Source organism: Sorex araneus, chromosome 4, assembly GCF_027595985.1.
Source record: "Sorex araneus isolate mSorAra2 chromosome 4, mSorAra2.pri, whole genome shotgun sequence".
Classification (NCBI taxonomy): Eukaryota; Metazoa; Chordata; class Mammalia; order Eulipotyphla; family Soricidae; genus Sorex; species Sorex araneus.
The window spans coordinates 17938696-17948794 of record NC_073305.1 but is presented as its reverse complement, the minus strand read 5'-3'; positions in this window follow the sequence as shown (position 1 = coordinate 17948794).

Genomic DNA, 10099 nt, shown 5'->3' with positions numbered 1-10099 from the left:
CCTCAGATGCTGCCATGGAGGCCACGGAAGGAGCGGTAACAAGAACGCCGTCATCCCCCAGCCTGGGAGCCGTCATTAGAATCCACGAGCTATCACTAGTGGACAGGCAAGAACGAAGGCCGTGAAAGCCAGCGGGGAAGCTCGACTGACCTCCTGGAAGTCATAAGGAGGCATTACCACCTTGCTAGCCAGAGCAGTATTCGGAGAAAGTCAAGTAAAAGAAAAACTGTCATATCCAGCGTCTCACAACACACTACGCAAAACATTTAGGTCTCCATATGCTTTTTTTTTTTGAAAACGCTACAGAAAAGTTGTCTTTTTGTCTTTGGAGGTACAAAAGACAATCAACCGAAACATGAGCAGAAATGACAGAGATGTCAGAACTTTCCAACAGAGATTTGTAAAGAGTCATAAGAAGCTTTCATGAGCAATTATGATCATGGTCGAAGCAAATGATAGAATGGAAATATACCAACGAAAGCTTAAAGGACATAAACAAAAGCCAAATGGAAATTTTAGGACATACAATAACTGATTTTTTTTAAATGGTGGAGAAATAATGTAAAATTGCAAAAGCAATTGAAATGGTAGCTCAAAATTCCCCCCAATTTTAGTAAACGTGAATAAGCCTACAAATTCAACAGACTGAGTAAATCCCAAATATTATAAAACCAAATAAATCCACACCAAGACATAAAATAAGAATTCTGAAACTAAATTCAAATTCATTGTGAAAACAGTATAAGACACCAAAAAAACTGATCAATACAGAGTAAGCAATTGGAGAAGCAAGAAATTTCTTGTCAAAAATCATGAAGGTCAGAAGAAAGTGGCACATTTTCCAAGTACAGAAAAAAAAAATCATGTAGAAGATAAGGAGGGAATGGGAAAGGAAGTAGTTATAAAAGGGGTTCATGAGGGTCAGGGGTCAGGAGACAGCTCAAAGTACTTTGAGTATCCATCCTCTCTGTCCCACGTTCAATCTTGACATTACATGCTCCACATTTCCAGCATCACTGGATATGGCCCTGGTGACATCACTGGGCCCAAGCATCATTGCATTGTTAGCCAGGAAACTGAATTTCCAGGACAGCATAGCTGGGAACACAATTACCAGAAACCATCAGGAATGGACCTGGGACCTCCTGAGTATTTCTTTCTTTCTTCTTTGCTTTTTGGGTCACACCTGGCGATGCACATGGGTCAGTTCTGGCTCTGCACTCAGGAATTACTCCTGGTGGTGCTCAGGGGACCATATGAGATGCTGGGAATCGAACTTGGGCTGGCTGTATGCAAGGCAAATGCCCTACCCGATGTGCTATCGCTCCAGCTCCCCTCCTGAGTATTCCTGAGAACCCTCTCCCATACTGTAGCACCCTAGGACTGTCGTCCGGTTGTTCGAGCGGGTACCAATAACATCTCCATTGTGAGACTTGTCACTGTTTTTGGCATATCGAATACACTATGGGTAGCTTGCTAGGCTTGCCGTATGGGTGGGATACTCTCGGTAGCTTGCCCGGCTCTCAGAGAGGCAAGGAACAGAAAAAAAAAAAAAAGGAGCCCTTGAGTATTACATGCTGTGATAGAAATTTGTTCCGTACTTGAATGTACGGATAGCAATAATATCTTTATGTTACTATCCCACAGTTTTAAAGAGGGCTCCACTGAGGAAAATTGGGTAAAGGGCACATAGGTGACTGAGTTACTTATTATAACTTCGAACAAATCTATAATTACCTAAAAATAAAATAAAACTGGGGTGGGGTGGGGGGAAGGCACCCAGAGACTATATATATCATCTTAAGTATATTGATCTTCAGGTGGACAACTCTGAGGCCTTCTCAGAACGGGAGGCCAACAGATTCCCCTCCCTCCCAGAGAGGCCCTGTAGTCACCATGCACGATCTCCTCCAACATATAAATGGCTCAGCTGCACAGCTCCTGAACATCTCTTCTATCTTTCACAGCATGAACAGCCCAATAGGATCACAGGAAATTTAGTGGGAAATTTGCATAGAAGCCCACCAAGCTCAATGAGCCAAAACGACAACCAAAAAAGGACACAGAAGGCTCAACCAGCACTAGTCAGCTCAGTAACTCTTCAGACAATGACTTTAGTAACACCGTTGTGAGATGTAACAATAGTCATTGATTTTCACAACATTTTTTTCTGATAAGTTCATTTGCCATTTTGTTATAGTAAGAAATATGAAGTAAAATTACTTGTGTCTGTTAAGGGGGCAGGCTTGGGGGTAGGTGGAAGCTGGGAATATTGGTAATGGGATTGGAGGGTTGGGAGGTTGGTAGAAGAAATGGGGGATTGGTGGTGAAACTTGTGTTAAAACACTGAATGTGTGGATGCCTAAAACCACTGTATTATGAAATTTGTGAATTATGGTGTTAAAATAAAACAGTCAAAATAAGTTACTAAATTAACAATATAATTTACGTAGTATCTCTCAATTACAATTATAGGTTTAAATTTTAAAGGAGGAGCTTAAAGAAATATTTTCACACCCTATATCGTAGTAGCATTATCACTGTAGCCAAGAAGTTGAGTAACTCAAATGTTCACTGATGTGGGATATAGAAAAGATTGCACTCATCTGTGGAATATAAAATAACAGAATAGGAGACTAATATCCATGAATAGTAGAAATAAGTACCAGTAGGTTGGCTCCATGGCTTTGAAGCTGGTCTCACTTGCTGGGGAAAAAGGCAGCTCAGATAGAGAAGGGAACACCAAGTAAATTGTGGTTGGAGATCCCACCCGGGAAGGGAGATGTGTGCTGAAAGTAGACTAGAGACTGAACACAATGGCCACTCAATACCCCTATTGCAAACCACAACACCCAATTGGAGAGAGAGAGAGAGAGATCAAAAGGGAATACCTTGCCACAGAGGCAGGGTGAGGTGGGGGGGAGATGGGATTGGTGGGGGAGGGATACTGGGTTTATTGGTGGTGGAGAATGGGCACTGGTGGAGGGATGTGTTTGTGAACATTATATGAGGGAAAAACAAGTTCTAAAATGTGTGAATCTGTATCTGTACCCTCATGGTGATTCATTAATTAAAGAATAAAATTTAAAAAATGTGGTAGTTTCATGCAGTAGAATAATATTTATCCTTAAAAAGGAAAGAGATTCCTTCACATGTTATACAACATAGATATACCTAGAGAACATTAAGCTAAATGAAATGAACCAGTCACAATAAGATGAATGTTGTAAACTTCTACTTATATGATGTAGCTAAAATAGTCAAACACAGTATAAAGTAGAATGGTGGTGACCAGAAATTAGTGAAAAGGGAGAAGGGAAAGTTTCTTTAACAGGTAGAGAGTTTCATGTTTGTAAATGAAAAGAGTCTGTTGATCTCATTCATAGTATGAATATTTACAATTACTGACTATAAACTAAAAATTGCTTAAGTTGGTAAATTTTATTCTATGTATATTTTATCACAATAAAAAGGGAATAAAATATAAATCAATGATTGAAGCCCATAAAGAACTTTTGTTTATATAGATTCCATCTATTAATACCATATTTAATATTAAAGTTAAGAATGTTAAAAACCTTTTATTCATTGATCTAAAATTTATAATTGGGCTAGGAATGTAGCTCAATGGTAGAACATATGTTTTTTATGTACAAGACACTGGATTTACTCCTTAGAACATCAGGGTTCCCCAAGCTCATTGAGCACTGCAGATATGGCCTCCACAATTTAAAAAATAAATAAATCCAGAGAAATAGCTTAATGTTCTAAAGTTCTTATCTTGCATAGAGGGGGCCTGGGTTCAACCCCTGGCACTGCATGGTCCCCTGAGCACTGCTAGGAATGAGCCCAAGCACTACCTAGTGTGCAACCCTGCCCCCCCATACTGTAATTTGGATACAGCTAGAGATACAGTAGAAGGATTAAAGGCAGTTGGCCTTGCATGCAGTGGCCCCAGTTTAATCCCATGAACTGCATATGGTTCCCAAGTATCCCTGAGCTCACAATCAGGAAAGGTTCCTGATCCCCACCGGATTTGACTCAAATGTCTCTGGCCCCACCAAAGAGGTAAAAATTATAATTGTAAGGCTCTTAACATAACTGACATATTTTTAGTGAAACATTACCAAATAATTAGTGAGATTAGGGACATTGTTTCACATTTTTCAAACATCGAATCTTTGTTTCCTCAGAAGACAGCTGGGGTTTCATATCTGCTTCTGCAAGCTGCCATATTCCACACTTCATAGATGCTGAAAAACTACACTTCCAACTCATAAAAGAATGAGAGTAACTCAGTTAAGTGATACCTTATGATTATAATAAAAATTGTTTCAAACTTACAGATCCTTTAAAAAATGTTAGTCCCTTAGGTCTACAGATCTCCTTGGGAATTACTAAAGGAGACTACTCAACATTCCAGTCAGCTAAAGCTTTATGGTAGATGGAGGTATCACTTAACAGTTCCTGGCTTCTGTGTAGTAGCATTTGCAGGTACATACTTGTCATGGCCAAATACACTACATACATTCTCCTACCCCTGGAAAGGTCATGTGACTTACATTGGCCAATGGACTGTTTGTTATCCGTAGGCACGCAGAGGCTTTAAATGCTTTGGATAATTACTTCCCCTTCAGCTGGAAGCCCAGAGTGGAGCTACTCAAGCCCAGCTCACAGTGATGGCCTAAGCTTAGCCAAATGCCGAGACAGAAACAGAGTCCAGCTGTGTCTACCCTAGCTCTGATGATTCTACAGGCAAGTACAGATTCATGAACATATGCATGAATATTGATTGTTAAATGCCACTGAGTTTTTGTGCATTTTATTCTATGACACTGTGGTGAGAATTGTTGACTAATTGAGGTCTTAGACTTGTCAGTTGAATTAAAAATATATGTAAAGAAGCAGGGTTATTCTTTGGTTCAAGTGAGGAGGATGAGAAGACAAAAGATGAACATTGACTCTACATACAATGCCACAAGTCCTGGTGTGAATGAGGTAAGAACAAAGGAAAATTCATTAAAAACAGCATAGAATATTTAATAAATAATAATAATAAATACATAATTATTATTACACAAATAAAACCATATTTATGATATAAATATAATAAAATATATTTTTAAAAAAGATAAAAATAATAAAGACAAATTCTTTGATAAGAGAAGTAATGAAATTTACTGAAAAAGATTTGAGAAGAAAGAAGCTTATTTGTGTTTTAGAAGTTGTCTTCATGGCTCAAAGTTGACAGTCATGCTTGTCTACCTATCATGACTAAATATCAATAGTCGTGAATAATGAAGATATTTTGTATAGCGTATTTGCCAAGAAATAGTTGATGTCTTAGCGCATCCCCTCCACTTAATGCTATGTTATGTTTACTTTTTATGAAACTACATTTTGAAATTTATCCAACAAGTACCCCTGAATATCTAGAATTTTCATTTGAATCCCTATAAAAGCAGGCCAATGGACCAGTGCATTTGGGATGAGAGTAAAGGAGCTAGCAATGTGAGACAAGAATAGGGAAAAACCCAATGATCACATTATGAAGAGGATTACAAGGAGAGCAACAGGGACTGAATCCCACCAGAGACTCAGTGGAGCTACAAACAGAGAGAAAAACTCAGATTAATACCACAGAGAATGAGAAAACTGAAGTTACTTATCTACTATGATTCCTAATTGTCACCGGTGCCAAGTTACTTTGGGTTTGTTAAATTCCCTTCACTGGGCTAGTTACAATAACATAACTTTACTGGCAAACAGATTTCAAATAGAACAGGAAATTCCAAAATTCTTAGAAATTTTATTGGAATGCAATAGGCTAACTAAATATATTTCAGTAACTACTTACCTGAAAGTATTCATAAATCACATACTGGCTGTTATATTGTGATTTAGAGAGGAGTGCCTTGACTTAAAAATGCAGATTCCTGAATCTCCAAGGGAGACTCTATCAATGAAATATCAGGAGATTCACTCAGCCTGAAACTTTATTATAATTATTTTTTTTTATTTTGGGGTCACACCCAGCGATGCTCAGAAGTCACTCCTGGCTCTGCACTCAGGAATTACTCCTGGTGGTGCTCTGGGGACCATATGGGATGCTGGGAATCAAACCCCGGTTGGCCTCGTGCAAGGCAAATGCCCTACCCACTGTGCTATCACTCTAGCCCCTCAGCCTGAAACTTTAAAGCTACACATTGGGATGCCTACCCCTGTTAATTATATATATATATATATATATACATATATATATATATATATATACTTAAAAACTTTGTATCAGTTTATCAATAGTAGGTTAAAGTGGACATATGCATGTCATTTTATTCAGCCTGCTCTATTGTCTAATCCACCACTTCATGTTATTAGAAAAGTGTGAAGAATATACCAGGAGCTAAAAAAAACCATAAATTGAAAAGCCTGCAATGAGGAAAACATTACATTAATATTTAGAAAATATCTAGGGCACCAACTCAAAACCTTTCTTTCCTGAAGGTGCCTTAAGGTTGCACAGTTGTCTTAAAAATCTTACACAATCATGAAGCTGACCTTTCTACTGGGTAAAATGGGTAGGGTAAAGGAGTAATTCTGCTCACATACAAAAGTGCATAATGTATATGAACCCTCAAATATTTGTCCCCTACTATTTCAAATAGTTCTCTTAAATTTTCTAATTTAAGATAAGTATACAGGGTCACTTTTATTGCAAACATATGCTGAAAGTGCATATTTACCCATGGAATTTATCATAAACAATCTGTTTTTAAAATATTCCAGCATAACATTCCCATGTTAAGAGCATTGATTTTATGGAAATATAAACTGGTCATTAGATGACAAGTAAAAAGTTAAGGAGGACCAAACTTTAGAGAATTTAAATCATTACATGGCTTCAAATATAATGTAATTAAACTAGAAACTGATATAAAAATGGCAATGGGCAAATTTCCAAGCACAAGTTAAAGAACATACATCTGAGTACTATATAGGTCAATGAGGAAGTCTCAAAAGCACTGGTATATATTTTGAAATAAAAAAAGCATGTTCTTTTTATTTCAAAATTTTTTAAAGTTTCAAATAATTTTATTTACCATCTCTAAAAGAAGAGCAAAAGAAACTCAATTACACAGAAGTAAAATTATAACCATTTTTTAAAAAAACCCAGAAAAACAATAGATAAAATAAATAAAACTAAAACATAGTCTTTCAAAATAGTAATTTGGTTTTATTAGGTCTATGGTCCAGAAAAATGATAGTACAGGTGTTATGGAGCTTGCCTTGCATATGACCAAACCTGGTTCATTCCCTGGCACAGCATATGGTCCCCAAACACCACCAGAAGTCACCTCTGAACACAGAACCGGGAGTAAGTCCTGAACACTGTTGGCTATGCCCATCCTCACATATATATACATATATATTATGTGTATATGTCACTTTCACTTGTGCCACTTGTATCACTTGTTATCCCGTTGTTTATTGATTTGTTCGAGCGGGCGCCAGTAACGTCCCCATTTGTCTCTGTTGTGTGCTAGTATAGCCCAATAGCGTCTGCTTAACTCCAGGAATACGAAGAGCCTCAAACTGTTCATTTAGGGTCTTGACGAAGAAGTCTGACCATCTCGTAGGTGGGCGGCCATGCTTCTTTTGATGTCCCGTGGAATCCAGTTCGTAATAGCTGTAGTCCAGCGGTCGTCTCTAAATCGCATTATGTGTCCGGCCCATCTCATTTTCGACACCTTGGCAAATGAGATAGCATCCCTGATTCTTGATCATTGACAGAGGTTGGAACTCCAGATTCCTTCTCTCACTAAAAGGACAGAGAGGGAATACTATGAACATCTCTATGCATGGAAATTCTACAACAAAGATTAAAATGGCCCAATTCTTGAAAAGCTGCAAGCTGCCAGAATTTATCCAAGATGAAATGGATTAACAAACTAGCCCTACAATTATTAAAGAAACTGAATTCAGAGTTAAAAAAAAATTCTGAAAATGAAATCTTCAGGCCCATGTCACTTAATCTTTACCAAACATTTAAGAAAGAAATATCAATTTTACCCAGTCACTTCCATAAAGTAAAAGAGGAGATCTCAAGTCAATTTATGGGTTGAACATTATCCTGATATAAAATCAGACATTAAAAGAAAACGACTAACCAACATGTCCTAAGAATATGCACAAAAATGTCCTGAAAAAAAAAAGTGAGACACTGAATCCCTTGATAATAGTAAATTAATCAAATATTGTTATCAAATGGAATTATATCTAGAGATTGAAACACTGCTTTAGTACTTGGGAATCAGTCAGTATAATCCACCATGGTAGTATCTGAGAGGAAACGTACATTACATAGTTACAGCAAAGGGCAGGCACCACTATATAAACCATTTAGGAGGTATATCTAGGAGGTGATTATCTAGGCAATCTGGTTGTTTTGTGTTAGCAAATCAGATGAACGGGTTCTCACACTCTCATTAATATCAGGTATAACCAGTCAGACAACAGAGGTATATACCTAGAGTATATAAGCACAGGTCATGACTGCTGGAAATTGCGGTCTTGGCAGAGAAAAAAGTTGTTGCAAGAAACTGAGACACTGCTCAAAGAGAGATGCTCGGACAGAGCTGCTTTCCCATCCAGAGGTTGCTGTTGACCTCTTGAGGGTGTCAAGACCTGTAGCACTGAAGACCGCTGGTGACTGGAGTGCTACCACGAGTTGCTCTAGGGGAAGAGGAGAAAAACTTCTGCTTAGAAAATGAGGATTAAAAGGTAACTTCAGGGGTCTGATACTACAGCAGGTAAAGCCTTGTCTTGCATGCTGCTGACACAGGTTTGATCACTCCTGCTAGGAGCTGGCCCTGGGCACAAAACTGGAAGTAAGTCCTGAGTACCGCCAAATATGACCACAAAGAATCAAACCAATCGAACAAACAAAAAAGTTAACTTTATCAACATGAAATAGGTATCTATCTATAAATAACCAAAATTTAAAGCCAATATTGTAACGTTTAACTGCTTAAATTAAAATTATTCATTTAAAGTTGTATGTGGTTACAAAAAAACTAAAAAGGAGCCACTTGACTCTTTCTGGCTTAGATGTTCCCTCCCTCCATCCCTCTCTCCCTCCAACCTTCCTTCCTTCCTTCCTTCCTTCCTTCCTTCCTTCCTTCCTTCCTTCCTTCCTTCCTTCCTTCCTTCCTTCCTTCCTTCCTTCCTTCCCTCCCTCCCTCCCTCCCTCCCTCCCTCCCTTCCTTCCTTCCTTCCTTCCTTCCTTCCTTCCTTCCTTCCTTCCTTCCTTCCTTCCTTCCTTCCTTCCTTCCTTCCTTCCTTCCTTCTTTTCTGTTTTCTTTTTTTTTCTTTTTTTCAACTCAGACACATCTCAAGCCCCAGGTGGTTGCACTAATCCAAGGATAATAAGGAAATCAATATACCCCAGTCAGCATCCTGGAGTATGAAAAAGGGTTGACAGCGTGCTGGAACTATTTGGAGTCAGGTGTGAGGAAAACATATGTGGTTAACTGGCTGTAGGCATAAATCAGATGTGTGCATGCAAGCTTAAGTTAAGTAAAAAAATAGTGGTCAGACTCCCTCAGGGGCCCTGCAGGCAGAAGACTGCCTATGTCCAGACTGCTGGGGAAGAAATGTTTTGCAGGCAAGGATTTTTCCTTCTATGCAGCCATGTCACTTGAACACTTCTAAAAGAAAAGACAAAATGAGGCTCAGTACTTCCTCTTAATGTTAAATTTAGGATCATTAGCAGATGAAAGAAAATGAGAATTTCTGTTGTGCTGTGGCCACAAGTATGATTCCTTAACCCCTGCTCTATGGTTCAAATGTTTTTTCTCAATGTGAGAGAACCAAGTTCTCTGAACATGAATTTAATTTGGATTAATGAGAAATTATTCTTTCATAGATAAAATTCTTTGCTTGGCTTATTGGGTCAGCATTTGTCCCTTATGTTCGAAACCAGGGCTTTCCTGAAGTTCATGCCATCAAACAGATGACATGCCAAGGAAATTTCATGGCATCATTGGAAAAAATTAAACTAATATGAACAATCTTTATTTGTCAACAAAGTATTTGAAGG